At 27.8% G+C, this 16,808-nt stretch overlaps 5 non-coding genes across 5 annotated transcripts; 1 reads left to right on the top strand and 4 right to left on the bottom strand.

Moving 5' to 3' along the window:
* Window positions 1-2,095: 2,095 nt before the first annotated feature.
* Window positions 2,096-2,167, bottom strand: TRNAC-GCA (transfer RNA cysteine (anticodon GCA)). The gene has a single exon. It is a non-coding gene; the product is annotated as a tRNA-Cys (tRNA).
* An 831-nt stretch (window positions 2,168-2,998) lies between these two features.
* On the bottom strand, window positions 2,999-3,070 carry TRNAC-GCA (transfer RNA cysteine (anticodon GCA)). The gene has a single exon. It is a non-coding gene; the product is annotated as a tRNA-Cys (tRNA).
* A 4,865-nt stretch (window positions 3,071-7,935) lies between these two features.
* Window positions 7,936-8,007, bottom strand: TRNAC-GCA (transfer RNA cysteine (anticodon GCA)). Its single transcript has one exon. It is a non-coding gene; the product is annotated as a tRNA-Cys (tRNA).
* Window positions 8,008-11,095: 3,088 nt separating this feature from the next.
* On the top strand, window positions 11,096-11,167 carry TRNAC-GCA (transfer RNA cysteine (anticodon GCA)). The gene has a single exon. It is a non-coding gene; the product is annotated as a tRNA-Cys (tRNA).
* A 1,375-nt stretch (window positions 11,168-12,542) lies between these two features.
* Window positions 12,543-12,614, bottom strand: TRNAC-GCA (transfer RNA cysteine (anticodon GCA)). The gene has a single exon. It is a non-coding gene; the product is annotated as a tRNA-Cys (tRNA).
* Window positions 12,615-16,808: the final 4,194 nt, after the last annotated feature.

The raw sequence follows: 16,808 nt of genomic DNA, 5'->3' as shown, positions 1-16,808 counted from the left end.
GAATCAGTAACACCTACTTGAAACAAAAAAATGAATATTTACAAACTATGTAGATAAATTTGACGAATGTACAAGTAAGTCTGTATATGTGTTCAACTGACATATTTCCAGTACTTCAGAGAGGGCCATTTGATTCTAACGATAATTCTAATTTGGGGGGGAGCAGTAGAACTGCAACACTCTAAATGGTTTTTTTTTTATTCTTGTTATAATATAAATACAATATTTACCTTTTAAATTTAAATTTATATTGCACTGAAAGGGTAATGACTAAGAAAAAAAGTATAAAGGTTTTCGTTTTATTATTTTTTTATACTGAAGTTTAATCATGTTAATATATGTAATAAACAGTTTAGACCTTACTACAATCAAGGAAATTAGAGTCACAAAAAAAATTATAAAACATCATAATCTATTTTGTACAAAATGGTTATAATATTTTGCACGAAAAAAAAGTTTTTGTGCATACGTGTTTAGAAATTGCAGTTTTGCAATTTGCTAAAACTTTGTATTTGTGTTCAACTTACCTATCTCCAGTACCAAAATTAGTTTCCTCTGATTATTAAAAGAATTTCTAATTTTGGGGCAACTGCATATCCTAGAAAGAAGTCTCTTAAGGATGACTTCAAGAAGAAGTGAGCCAAACTCTAGTTTGACCAAATAGCCAAGGCCTGTAATGGAATTATGCCTCGTATTTAGGTCATTATTAGAACTATATACTCACATACCGAATAAAGGTTGTGCAGGGTACAGTGCTGATATGACTTTTTTAAATTAATGTATTCACAAAACCTCTTGCTTAATCTTCACTCTTTAAAATTTCAAAAAATAAAATATGTAGCACTAAATAAGATGAACCCCCGCAGAAGATGAACACACCTCCAAAACAATTTTTTGATTACTTTTATTTGTCTTTCATGATCCCATTCACACGTATTTACTCGATATATAGAAGTTCTTTCCTCAAGAATAAAATTTTAATTATAACAGCTTGAGTAGATAAATAAATATTGCTCAAGTTGTAAACAACAACAAAATTCAAACACTAAAAATAGGATTTACAACTCTAAATTTGTGTACTCTCTTTTTTTTTAATGATGCAATGACCTTTACCTATATTCTATGCTACAGATACTTGTTGCTAAATCTAATCAAAAAGGCGAATTTATTATTCATTACATACAATATGTACTCCAATTTTCATTTCTTTTTTAAAATGACTCTCTCAGCTTTAGCTACACGCTCTGTGTGTTGTGAAAAATGAGACATCTACAAACAAACAGACAAACTTCACCTTATACAGGTATTTTGATTTCAAAGACTATTCATGGATTAGATGAAGCAATTGTAATACTTTAATGCTCACTCCATCTGAACAATATTAAGAAATTTTAAATAACATTAAACAATCTATCTATCTGTCTAGAGGACTTTTGAAATATCGGGAAGGTAGAAATTACAATTTTTTCTTCCTCATTAATTATAATTTTCGTATTTTATTACATTTTCAAAAATGCAATTCACCCTTTTCACAAATTTATAGTTCAATAATAAAATCATTTACGCCCTCATCATCTTTAGGCATTACCATATCTCCTATAAACCGCAGCCTAATTTTGTTTTGTATTATTTTTTCTATGCTTTTAGCTATATAAATCCCAATTATTTAAGACTAAAATTTGTTTGTAAAATACTAAAACAACTTGTTTATTTTTTCCCTACACACTATTTTTAACTCACTTAAATAATCAAAAAAATCAAAAAATTTGGACCAGCCATTGAATTCAAGATACATGGTCTTTCTTTTCCCACATGTGGCATAAATCCTTCTTCTTATATAAAATTAATGTATTTAGATACATTTTTGGATGATAATTCTTTGGAAATAAACATTATATATACTATCCGTACTTTTTACTCATCATTAAAAGATATATATATATTTATTTTACTTATGTTACTCTGAATTAAATGTTTCAATTGCCATAGTGTTGAGTTTTATTCGAAAAAATTATATAATGAAAGGGTTTATTTTTGTAGCAAAATAATTTTTAAAATATAATAGGAGAATTATGAAACAATTTGACTAAAATGAAGGGGGCACACGGATTTGAACCATGGACCTATCGATCTGCAGTCGATTGCTCTACCACTGAGCTATACCCCCACTTAGTATTTAAAACGTGAGATACTACACTAAACAATGTTTTTGTATGTATAAAAGCGTAACACTCCCACTTGTACATATATAAAGAGAGAAATGTAGGAGTGGAGAATAAATATTAAAAAATTTACAGTTGTTCTTTTTACATCAATACTTAATTTTTCTAAGATTCCTCATCTTAAATGATAAAATCGTAAAACTGAAGAGTAAGGGTTTCAAAATACATAAATTTCTACAACAAAACATCAAATATTTTTGTCTTGCATTTCGACTACGATGACAATTCTTGTCAAACTTCAATACTTTAAAAAAAATTAATAATAAAATAATTCTTTGAAATGTTCAAAAATTTACTATTTTATTTAATCTAAGGAGTAGGATATTTTTTTTTTCTATATCAAAAGGCTGAAGATTCATGTCATAGTAGTTAATCAATTAGGCAGATACTCAAATAAAGTTCTGCGTTTTTTAAATAATTCCACGTCATCTACAGAAGAGTAGTAAACACAAATACAACTTGGGAGTGAGCGTTCATTACTATTATCTTTCTGGTCCTTTTTTTCCACAAAGAAATACTTTCCTTCCCACTCTTCTATAATGATGATAATTCTTAGGAAATAAACATTATATGTACTATCCGTACTTTTATACTTTTTACTCATAATTAAAACGTATTAATATATGTATTTTACTTATGTTATTCTGAATTAAATGTTTTAATTGCCATAGTGTTGAGTTTTATTCGAAAAAATTATAAAATGAGATGGTTTATTTTTGTGGAAAAATAATTTGTATAATATAATATGAGAAATATGAAACAATTTGACTAAAATGAAGGGGCACACGGATTTGAACCATGGACCTATCGATCTGCAGTCGATTGCTCTACCACTGAGCTATACCCCACTTACTATAAATTTTGTTAGGTATTACAATAAATAATACGTTTTTTATGAAGAAAAGCGTAACATTCCTACCTGTATATATATATATATATAAAGAGAGAAATGTAGGAGTGGAGAATAAATATAAAAAAATTAACAGTTGTTCTATTCTACAATAACTTTACATTGTAAAAATTCAGCAATACTTAATTTTTCTAGGATTCCTAATCTTAAATGATAAAATCGTAAAACTGAAGAACAAGGGTGTCATAATACATAAATTTCTACAACAAAACATCAAATATTTTTGTCTTGCCTTTCACCTACTATGGCAATTCTTGTCAAACTTTAATACTTCTCAAAAAAATTAATAATAAAATAATTTTTTGAAATGTTCAAAAATTTACTATTTTATTTAAAGAAAAACTGAGAAATTGAATTTATAAAAAATAACTAAACATGGACCTGAATATAGAGAAATACTAATAACGATAATAGTGAGCTTGTTACAGTATAACCCTGCATGGGAAACCTTATTTAGATTTCATTTAATCCTCCTTCTAAATCAATACACGGCAATTTTAATTGCAAGGATAATGGTGATTGTTGTCTTACTTTACAGGCGTAAATCAATAAAAGAATAACTTAAGCTCTGGTGAAATTTAAATAAAAACTAGATTTGAGCTACGTTGTGGTTAAGGTTGGTTGCCTATTAACTAGGATTGATTGATTTCTTAGGTAGGGGCAACTATAAGTTTAGTAAGGTGTTTTGTCCCGTTTTGAAAAACAATGATAAAAACGCATTTATTTCAAAAAATGAGAAAAAGAAAGACTTTAGACATAACATAAATGTTGTTCAGAAGTACGCAAGGCTATGTTCTGATCATAACAGATTCATGGGCATTGAGGGCAAGTTTTATTTTTGCAAATAACTTTAATTTTTTTTTAAACAAAATTGATTCCTCGTGTCTCAACGTTTTTGTATGATATGTGTTGTAGATAGGGAAATGCATTTATTGATTAATATGTAGTGTAGAGTAGACCCGAATGAAGTCCTAAATTTTTTGACTCAATATAAATTATGAGTCGATTTATACATATTGAAAACACAGAGTTAATAAAAAAAATCTGTACAATAATCTGTATTATTCATAATCACTCAACTTTGACAAATAATAAAAATATTGACTTATAATATCTCCTGAATTTATTTTATTTCTAAGATCCTACTAATATCTCCTTTTCGGATCCTTTATAAATCAGAAGTTACCATTTTTAAATACATATTTAATACGGTAAATGATAATAGAAATTTGTTTTTTAAAAGAGACTGCCAAGATAGTAAACAATCAGTTTTATGGACTGAATTATGTTTTTTATAAGACTCAAGAATAATAATTTGTAAAAAGTTGTTTTCTACATTCAAACTATGCTGTTTGGGTGACTCTGTCTAGTCTATTGTTTTTTTGTTTTGTTTTTGGAGAAATAAATCTTTGCATCTTTTTCTAAATAAATGTTAAAAACAAAATATACCTTTTTGATATATTTAATTTTTTCTGAAGGATTTTTTGCTATTTTTTTGTAATCACCGTGTAAATAAATCACAACTTCTAACTAATATGCCAGAACTTTTCGACTATGTCACAATCACTTTCTCAAATGATAGGGCATTTTTATTAATATAGCAAATTATATCATCTTTTTTTTTCAATTACCTCTAGTACAATTGCAATTTCTAAACGTACAAACCAAAACTTTTTATCATGGGTTTTTAAAAAGCATGTTGAACCGTAACATATTTTTATAATCAAATACATATCATCTTGTTTAACAATCTTTTTTTTTTTTTTTTGTCACTTATCTTTTCTTGATTGTATTAAGCAATAAGTGATGGCACCTAGAACGTTTATTTAATAGCAAAACATTATTAAACTTCAGTTAAGAACAGAAGAAGAAAATAATAGTAGTTTTTCCTTTGTAGTTATTTTCTTTTTTTTTACTAATTATAATTACATAAATTTGTAATTATAATTAAATTAGTAACTACTTTACACATATACATACATAGATCAATCGTCAATTTTTAAAAACAAGCTTTTTTTTTTTTTTTTTTTTGCTTTTTGTTTCTTTGATTTGGAAAGGAATAAATATTTTGAGCCATACCTCTTGCTACTTGAACAAAAAATATAGCTAATGGTATGAGTTAGTCAGTTAGGTAACACAAATGTGCCGAGAATGTCATTATTGCTGCATCTACACAAGTTTTATAGATTTTCATATAACTGATCAAGTTATTGGGTGATATGAGATCATTCAGAGGTGCTGCTGAAGGAAATGGAGCTGTAAACCACCAACACAGGTTACCAAAAATAAAATAAAACTTACATAACGATTTAGTTTCTGTTACTGGCCAGTCACAAATATAATACCCTAGGTAATTCTTAAACTATATTTTTGTTGAGAAGATCAATTTCTATAGGATAAAGACGCTTAGACATCACCTTTGCATTGTGTAAGGCATCAGATTAGATGAACTGTCGAAAACTTTATCCTTTCCCTCACTTATGTTGAAAATTACCAGCAATTCCAGGACCTTACAATCCCCTCTATCAAAAGTATCAATGGACAACATTTTGCAGAGCTGAAGGATATCTTCTTCTTCTCTTCTAGTCTATCATCCAGAGCTGGATAATTGAGGTCCTTGATATTATAACAAAATAATGACTTGGTTGAAAGAATAGTTTAACCCATTACTCAAACATTGTCCAATGCTATTATTGAACAAAGCGGGATCTATGAATGCAAATTCGTGAATCAGTAACACCTACTTGAAACAAAAAATGAATATTTACAAACTATGTAGATAAATTTGACGAATGTACAAGTAAGTCTGTATATGTGTTCAACTGACATTATTCCAGTACTTCAGAGAGGGCCATCTGATTCTAACGATAATTCTAATTTGGGGGAGCAGTAGAACTGCAACACTCTAAATGGTTTTTTTTATTCTTGTTATAATATAAATACAATATTTACATTTTAAATTTAAATTTATATTGCACTGAAAGGGTAATGACTAAGAAAAAAGTATAAAGGTTTTTGTTTTATTATTTTCTGTACTGAAGTTTAATAATGTTAATATATATTTAATAAACAGTTTAGACCTTACTACAATCAAGGAAATTAGAGTCACAAAAAAAATTATAAAACATCATAATCTATTTTGTACAAAATGGTTATAATATTTTGCACGGAAAAAAAGTTTTTGTGCATACGTGTTTAGAAATTGCAGTTTTGCAATTTGCTAAAACTTTGTATTTGTGTTCAACTTACCTATCTCCAGTACCAAAATTAGTTTCCTCTGATTATTAAAAGAATTTCTAATTTTGGGGCAACTGCATCATCCTAGAAAGAAGTCTCTTAAGGATGACTTCAAGAAGAAGTGAGCCAAACTCTAGTTTGACCAAATAGCCAAGGCCTGTAATGGAATTATGCCTCGTATTTAGGTCATTATTAGAACTATATACTCACATACTGAATAAAGGTTGTGCAAGGTACAGTGCTGATATGACTTTTTTAAATTAATGTATTCACAAAACCTCTTGCTTAATCTTCACTCTTTAAAATTTCAAAAAAATAAAATATGTAGCACTAAATAAGATGAACCCCGTAGAAGATGAACACACCTTCAAAACAATTTTTTGATTACTTTTATTTGTCTTTCATGATCCCATTCACACGTATTTACTCGATATATAGAAGTTCTTTCCTCAAGAATAAAATTTTAATTATAACAGCTTGAGTAGATAAATAAATATTGCTCAAGTTGTAAACTACAACAAAATTCAAACACTAAAAATAGGATTTACAACTCTAAATTTGTGTACTCTCTTTTTTTTTTATGATGCAATTACCTTTACCTATATTCTATGCTACAGATACTTGTTGCTAAATCTAATATAAAGGCAAATTTATTATTCATTACATACAATATGTTTTCCAATTTTCATTTCTTTTTAAAATGACTCTCTCAGCTTTAGCTACACGCTCTGTGTGTTGTGAAAAATGAGACATCTACAAACAAACAGACAAACTTCACCTTATAGAGGTATTTTGATTTCAAAGACTATTCTTGGATTAGATGAAGCAATTGTAATACTTTAATGCTCACTCCATCTGAACAATTATAAGAAATTTTAAATAACATTAAACAATCTATCTATCTGTCTAGAAGACTTTTGAAATATCGGGAAGGTAGAAATTACAATTTTTTCTTCCTCATTAATTATAATTTTGTATTTTATTACATTTTCAAAAATGCAATTCACCCTTTTCACAAATTTATAGTTCAATAATAAAATCATTTAAGCCCTCATCATCTTTAGGCATTACCATATCTCCTATAATCCGAACCCTAATTTTGTTTTGTATTATTTTTTCTATGCTTTTACCTATATAAATCCCAATTATTTAAGGCTAAAATTTGTTAGTAAAATACTAAAAAACATGTTTATTTTTTTCCTACACACTATTTTTAACTCGCTTAAATAATCAAAAAAATCAAAAATTTTGGACCAGCCATTGAATTCAAGATACAGGGTCTTTTTTTCCACTTGAGGCATAAATCCGTCTTCTTATATAAAATTGATGTATTTAGATACATTTTTGGATGATAATTCTTTGGAAATAAACATTATATATACTATCCGTACTTTTATACTTTTTACTCATCATTAAAGCGTATTAATATATATATTTTACACATGTTCATCCGAATTCAATGTTTCAATTGCCATAGTGTTGAGTTTTATTCGAAAAAATTTTAAAATGAAAGGGTTTATTTTTACAAAATAATATGAGAATTATGAAACAATTTGACAAAAATGAAGGGGGCACACGGATTTGAACCATGGACCTATCGATCTGCAGTCGATTGCTCTACCACTGAGCTATACCCCCACTTAGTATATTAGAAAGGTGATTACTACAATAAAAATGTTTTTGTATGTATAAAAGCGTAACACTCCCACCTGTATTTTTATATAAAGAGAGAAATGTAGGAGTGGAGAATAAATATTAAAAAATTTACAGTTGTTCTATTTTACAGTAATACTTCATTTTTCTAAGATTCCTAATCTTAAATGATAAAATCGTAAAACTGAAGAGTAAGGTTGTCATAATACATAAATTTCTACAACAAAACATCAAATATTTTTGTCCTGCATTTCGACTACGATGACAATTCTTTTCAAACTTTAATACTTTAAAAAAAAATTAATAATAAAATAATTCTTTGAAATGTTCAAAAATTTACTATTTTATTTGATCTAAGGAGTAGGATATTTTTTTCTATTTAATGTATCCAAAGGCTGAAGATTCATATCATAATAGTTAATCAATTAATCTGTTACTCAAATAATGCTCAGTGGTGTTTAAATAATTCCACGTCATCTACAGAAGAGTAGTAAACACAAATACAACTTGGGAGTGAGCGTTCATTACTATTATCTTTCCTCCCCACTCTTCTATAAAAACAGGACACTCGGTATCCACTTTTTACTTTTTTAGCAGCACTAATGATGAGTGTACGTCGTGCGTAATTTTCTTTTAATCTTTCAATTCCTTCTTACTAACTATTTGGAGTATTAAAAAAAAGTGGTCTGATGAATATATAAAATATGGATTCACGTATATAAAGAAACGTGATGGGAGTCAGGGTCCTCAATTTATCATTTGCACTGCCATGTTGAGCAATTCTATGCAGTCTAACAATCGTAAAAATGAAGGAAGACTTCCTAAAGCTGCAGGGTGATTAGAAATACAAAAACACAGCACAGACTGAATTCAAGGTGAAGAGACCCCAGTTTCAATAGCAACCATTCAGAACAACAACACTGTCAAGATTTTGGTGTCAGCAAATCTTACCAATCTCCTTTTCGAGTAGGGTTGACATAAAAAGGAAAAAAGACCTTTGTTCTGAGAAGGATTTGAGAGGAATAATTGACAAGGCGAAGACATGCATTTCTGAACTTGTGTATGATAGGCAACAGCAAAAAAAACACATCGATTTGTAGCAGATGTACATTGAATGGTGTTGTTGAGTGAAATTCATGGTTTGTTGATTTTGTACACAAATAAAATATATACCTATGCTCTGGAAAAAATCATACTTTATTTTTAAATCACAAAAGGGTTCGATGAATGCACGGATGAAGCTTGCAGGGTTCAGTACCTCCAATAAGGTTATGAATCACGGTATTTATATATAGTATGTTTCAATATCTATAAATAATTGATAATTTTGATAAGTTAAAAAAAAGGTAGTCTTTGAAATAAAAATATTAATCTTTGGATTAAACGCTATATTACGTGTGCCCAAAATTCAATATACAATACTAAACATAATAATAGATTGGCGTTGATAAAAAAAAACGCTACTTCTAAGGCTTTAAATTTTAAATGATGAGTAATATGAAAAAGCTCCAAGGATTAAATAAAATAAGTCAATATCCAAAAATAATATTTTGCTAATGTAAGAGTGCATAATGGCCTCTAAAAAATCCAAAAATCCATTCTTATCAAGTAAAATAAAAAATTATTTTTTTAAATCTATATTATCCTAGCATGCTTTTATGTTGACACGTCATATACATCAGCAATAATCGACAAAACTATGTCCAAGATCGGTTTCAGGAGATAAATGTCCAATTATTTCCAAATGTCTACTAATCGATAAATGCTTGGCAACATCCTATTAAAATTCAACCAATCAACGATCAGAATTTTAATGAACATGAATATAAGCAAAAAAATCAGTAGGCAACAGTGTAAAAATTACAGTAAAAAAAAGATATGTTAGCAGAGTTTTGCTGTGTAATACCAAAAAAGGAAATTTATAATGGTTTCTAGAGGAGGATTGCATATATAATATCATCAATCTTCAAATTATGCTACCTAAATACTTTATTTATTAAAGTGGTAAACTAAGGTCAGATATTGATTCGATCTTTTTCTGATGAAAGCTTTATCAAAGTCAGAGTATAAAATGTTTGAGATATTGAAGGTAAAAATATATATATATGTTGTTCAACCATGCGTTTTTATATCATAAAAAAAAAAAGTTAAATCATAACTTAATAGCTAATATATGCATCCCTGAGATAAGTTGTTAATGAACTAAAATCCAACACGCAAGGATAATCTAAACGATTTTTGATCAAATTTATCATCAGAAGCAGTTCAAAACTCAGAGTTGGATTGAGTGAATGATACAAAATTTAATTTAATTTTTCATATTTTTTTGCCAAAAAACGTTTTTGTTTGATGACAGCTGTGGATTTTAATTTTTTTTTCAAAAAATAATTAATTTTTCCTTAACAGCTATGGGTTTTTGAATTTTTTTCCAAAGTATGTAATATTTTGAGAATAGCTGTGAATTTTTGAATTTTTTTTTTCGAAAAAAAAATCAAAAAACTAACATACATTTTTAGAACAACAAATGTATATATTTATTTTGAAGGATGTTTAAGGGGGATACTCAAAAGTTCAAGTGATTAAATATATTTGAAATTAATATTCAAAAATTGACATTTTTTTTAAATGGAGGTACAGAAAATCCCAATTCACTATGTTCACATTTTATGTAACAAAAAAAATGACCTAGATTAAAAACAGCTGGACATAGTACATGGAAGATCTTTACTGTTTAAAATACATTATTTTTTAATAAGCTTTATATCATACGAAGTACGAATATATATAAATTTGATATTTGATGTTTTGTTGTAGAAATTTATGTATTTTGAAACCCTTGCTCTTCAGTTTTACGATTTTATCATTTAAGATTAAGACTCCTAGAAAAATTAAGTATTGCTGAATTTTCTACAATGTAAAGTTTTTGTAAAATAGAAGAACTGTAAATTTTTTAATATTTATTCTCCATTCCTACATTTCTCTCTTTTTATATATGTACAGGTGGGAGTGTTATGCTTTTATACATAACAAAAATTATTAAATATAGTAATACCTAACAAAATTTGTAGTAAGTGGGGGTATAGCTCAGTGGTAGAGCAATCGACTGCAGATCGATAGGTCCATGGTTCAAATCCGTGTGCCCCCTTCATTTTCGTCAAATTGTTTCATAATTCTCATATTATATTTTCAAAATTATTTTGCCACAAAAATAAACCCTTTCATTATATAATTTTTTCGAATAAAACTCAACGTTATAGCAATTGAAACATTTAATTCAGAGTAACATAAGTAAAATACATATATTAATACGTTTTAATGATGAGTAAAAAGTATAAAATAGAATGTATAATTTGTTTATTTCCAATGAACGTTTATTTAACAGCTAAACATTATTAAACTTCAGCTAAGAATAGAAGAAGAAAATAATAGTAGTTTTTCCTTTGTAGCCATTTTCTTTTTTACTAACTATAATTACAATTAAATTAGTAACTACTTTTCACATATACATGCATAGATCAATCGTCAATAATTTAAAACCAGCTGTTTTTTTATTTATTTTTTTTGCTTTTTGTTTCTTTGATTTGGAAGGGAATATCTTGAGCTGTGCCTCTTGCTTCAGAGCTTTTGCTTTAAAGTCAGTAATTTCGATTTCTTTTACAGCTTGAACAAAAAATATAGCTAATGGTATGAGTTCTTCAGTTAGGTAACACAAATGTCCTGAGAATACCATTATGGCTGCATCTGCACAAGTTTTATAGATTTTCATATAACTGATCAAGTTATTGATTGGTAATAGATCATTCAATGATGCTGCTGAAGGAAATGGAGCTGTAAGCCACCGACACTATTCTTGGATTAGATGGAACAATTGTAAGACTATAATACTCACTCCATCTGAACAAGTATATAAAATTTTAAAAATAATAAACATCTATCTGTCTACAGGACTTTTGAAATATCGGGAAGGTAGAAATTACTATTTTTCCTTCTACATTATTGATAATTTTCGTATTTTTTTTGCATTTGTAAAAATGCAATTCACCCTTCACAAATTTATAGTTCAATAATGAAATCATTTAAGCCCTCATCATCTTTAGTCATTACCATACTCCTAAGAACCGAACCCTAATTTTATTTTATATTATTTTTTCTATCCTTTTAGCTATATTTAGCCCAATTATTAACATGTTTATTTACACACTATTATTAACTCGCTAAAATAATCAAAAAAATCAAAAAATTTGGTAAAACCATTGAATTCAAGATACATGGTCTTTTTTTTTTTTTTTTTTTTCCCCACTTGAGGCATAAATCCTTCTTCTTATATAAAATTGATGTATTTAGACACATTTTTTGATGATAGTTCTTTGGAAATAAACATTATACAATTATCCGTACTTTTATACTTTTTACTCATCATTAAAACGTATTAATATATGTATTTTACACATGTTATTTCGAATTAAATGTTTCAATTGCCATAATAATATGAGAATTATGAAACAATTTGACAAAAATGAAGGGGGCACACGGATTTGAACCATGGACCTATCGATCTGCAGTCGATTGCTCTACCACTGAGCTATACCCCCACTTATAATTAAGAAGTTTTACTATCAATAATACGTTTTTGTATGTATAAAAGCGTAACACTCCCACCTGTACATATATAAAGAGAGAAATGTAGGAGTGGAGAATAAATATTAAAAAATTTACAGTTGTTCTTTTTACATCAATACTTAATTTTTCTAAGATTCCTAATCTTAAATGATAAAATCGAAAAACTGAAAAGCAAGGGTGTCAACATGTATAAATTTCTAGGACAAAACATCAAATATTTTTGTCTTGCATTTCGACTAAGGTGGCAATTATTGTCAAAATTTAATAATTTAAAAAAAATATAATAAAAGAATTCTTTGAAATGTTCAAAAATTTACTATTTTATTTAATCTAAGGAGTAGAATATTTTTTTCTATTTAATGTATTAAAAGTCTGAAGATTTATGACATAGTAGTTAATCCATTAATCTGTTACTCAAATAAAAGCACAGTGTTTTTTAAATAATTCCACGTCATCTACAGAAGAGTAAAAACAAAAATATAACTTGGGATTGAGCGTTTATTGCTATAGTTTTGACAACATATACCAGGGGTAATCAAACTTTTTTAACTGCGGCCCTAATAAATGAAATATTGGCGAGCATGGGCTGCATAATCATTCTTTTTCGTAACTTGTAACAGTGAAGGATTCGTTTTCAGCAAACTTTCCCTTCAAGAGTTTTCTTTGAGTTTCTTAACTATAATTAATTAACTCATAACTCTCAGAGTGTAATGTTCCAGAAAACTTTGGTTTTACTGTGACGACGAAGATTATACTCTTTCAAAACTGATCACTTTTACGATATATTTAGAAATTAGCTTTCTGGTCCTTTGTTTCCACAAAGAAATACTTTTCTTCCCACTCTTCTAACCGGACTCTCGGTATCCACTTTTTACTTTTTTAGTAGCACTAATGATGAGTCATTTGTCATTTTCTTTTAATCTTTCAATATACAATCTGTTTCTAATATAGAAATTTACCTATTACAATTTATAGTTGATTGTTTTAGTTTTGAATTTTAACATCTTTTTAATTGGCTATCTTTAAGATAGTGTGTTCGTGATAGTATAATTAAATATGAATTAAGTAATATGACATTTTGATAAGGGAATTTTATTTGATGTAACTCCTTTTTAATTATGGTCTAATATAAATTACCATATTACATATATATGTTGCGTCAGCATAAAAACAGTTTTGAGAAAGAAATGAAGAAAAAGGAGAATTCCCAAATGTTTTGTTTACAGCTCAATCTGAGTATTTGAGTCAATTATTGGGATTATATTCAAATTTATGGGATGGCTGAAGATACCCAAGAGTTTTAGCTATAGTTTTGAGCCTTATTGGTCCAAATATGGCCTCTTTCAAATAAAATCAATTATAATCTTTGTATTCAAATTTGTTGGATGAGTTAAGAAACTCAATGTTTATAACTAAAGGTTTATAATTCATAAAACCTTCTATGAAATATTACTCATTTTGAACGAATTTTATGTACTAAAGTTAATTTAAGTTACAAGATAGGTATTTTTAGGTTTTTATTTTTTTTATAGTGATGATCAATTTTTGATACTGTAACTGCAATTTTCGGTACCCAAATTTGTACTCAGGATAATTGGTTTATAGAAATTAAGGATAATTTGTTGAAGAATATAAATATAAACTACCATCAAATTTGCAAAAAATCATTTTCGCTTTATTTCGTGTTGACGTACCATTTCTGTTAATTATCCCTTATTTTCGTCTATTGAGTAATATTTTAGATTTAATCCCTACTTATTCGCTGTAATGATATTTGACTTGTCATATTAATGTGTAGCAGTGCAATTTATGTTAAAGCTTTCTCTCAAAAATCAAAACTGTTTTTCAATCTGAAATATATTAACTTCAAGGTACATTTGCATGGATAAAAAGTGCATTTTATTATTTGATTTATTTAATTCTCAGAAATTGTTTATTTATATTATTCTTTATTTCAACATTATTTCAAGGTATATTAAGACTTTGATCAAATAGCAGTATATCTATATATATTTTTAATCAAAGGATTTCGATGAATGACTTCGATCAAATAAAATAAAACTCTAGAAGTTGAATTGGTAAGTCTAAATATAAACTCATTTATTTAAACTTTATGTCTATAACGAATAAATGACTTTTAAAATATGGGAATTGAAGGAAAATAAAACTCTTTCAATATCTATCTATATATTTTTTCTTTAAATATGTATATAATGATTAACTATATTTAAGCCCATAAAGAAGTTTATTTAAAGGGTGACACTTTAAAAGTTTTCCCCTCTCCCTCCATTTTTTAAGAAAAGTCAATATAATTATGATATTCAATAAAAATATCAGAAAATGGAATTAATAAAGTGTAAATATTTATATTTAAAGGTTATGCATATTGCGAGAAATTTGTCCATATAAAAAAGAAACGATAATCAGCATGGTAACTCGGACAGTTTGGCTTAACTGTCATGAAGTTTTATTAAATCAGCCATACGCAGTTATGAAGAGTGGGAGAAAGCCATACAGGGCTTTATATCAACAATTGTCTGACCACATATACAGGAAAACTGTTCTGTCGGACAGGTTATATAATGTCCAAAAGGACAGGTGGTCCCGATTCCTGGAAACTAAGCTCATTTTGACATCTAACAAAGTTGTGTTATCGTATAATCATTGGATTATGCCTTATTTGAATAAATATATATCGAAAGCCATTACCAGGTAGTCAATTGAAATCTCAACACTAACTAACTCAATAATTTATTAAGGTTAAGTGATTGAAATTAAATTGTATTTCAATATACTAAAGCATAAGCTTTTAGTTACAAAAAAAACTGAGTTATCTAGCTTAGGTACAAGTCGAGAAAATGAAACATGAATGTGATCGATGAACTTCAAGCAGTTGAGTGTCGTCAGGACAATCGTCCACGCCGCCAACAAGTCAAAACGTTGGAGGTGAAGAAGGGCTTTGATAAAAATGCCAAACTGATTAGATTGTTGTTGTTTTTTTTAGATTGGAATATGGAGAATGTAATGAACATGATATTTACAATTTACATATATAGCTGTGTCTTTTTGAAAAATGAATAGGTGTTATTGGCACTAAAAAAAAGGAATTAAATAATAATTACAACTGCTAAGGGAAAAGAAAATCCATTCTTCAGATAATCAATTCCATAAAAACGGGAGGCGCATGAAAAGTTGAAACGATTTACATCAATAATTATATACTATTAACATAAAACTTTTCAACCTATAGAAATGGTAAAAAAACTCCAACAAAACGGGCAATCTAAAAATACTCTAAATTTTCATCTTAGCTATAAAATGATGCATTTTCATTAATTTAGTCGTGCTTTTTTTAACTTGTTTTTTTAGGAGTAATATAATTTACGCCGTCATAAATATATATTTGCCTCTTAAATGCAGGTGTCTCCAGTTAGACATAAATATTATAATTGAGTTATACTTTACACTATTTTCCTTATTGACTTTTTAGTTGTCCTTTGAAATTAGGAATACAACGATAAATTTAAATAAATTTGACGTTTCATATTAATATTAACACTTAATTTGAATCAAGTATGAAATATTGTGACTATGTATTGTGAAAGGAATAAACGACAGTTTAAGTTATCAATATTGTACTTATGCGTACATTTTTTTATGAAATTAACAGAAATAAGGGAAGTTTTGATCAAGCTGAAAAAAGACACTTGGAAAAGAATATGTTCTATAAAGTTCTGCGCTTATAAGTCCCGTGCTCAAAAGAATCACGCGGAAATGAATGACCGTCATATTTATAAAGAGTAATCATTTAAAGTTTGAGACTCGGACAACAATAATTTTTTTTATCCTGGAGTGGAAGCTCGAACATGCCCAACAAAATTATTTGTATTTTAGGATGGTCGGCTTAACAAATATTACACCCAATTACATCCCAAAAATAATAATTTTGAGGATTTAGATTTGGGAATAAGGGCATCCAATCTTATTTCCCCAAAGTTGTCAAATGATCATGTTTGACTTTCTTTGAAGGTGAAGGATGGAGCCGTGTCCTACAGCCAAACATTTGGATAATCGTATTTGATCCGGGGTAGGTCGAATTCTTGAAAAATTTTAGAAAACCCATCGTTTCCCAAATATTTAATCACAAATCTAACATTCCAAAAAAT

The sequence above is a fragment of the Lepeophtheirus salmonis genome, chromosome 8 (genome assembly GCF_016086655.4).
Source record: "Lepeophtheirus salmonis chromosome 8, UVic_Lsal_1.4, whole genome shotgun sequence".
NCBI classification, from domain to species: Eukaryota; Metazoa; Arthropoda; class Copepoda; order Siphonostomatoida; family Caligidae; genus Lepeophtheirus; species Lepeophtheirus salmonis.
Note: the sequence above shows the minus strand (reverse complement) of the source record. Positions and strands in the feature narration are given on the sequence as shown.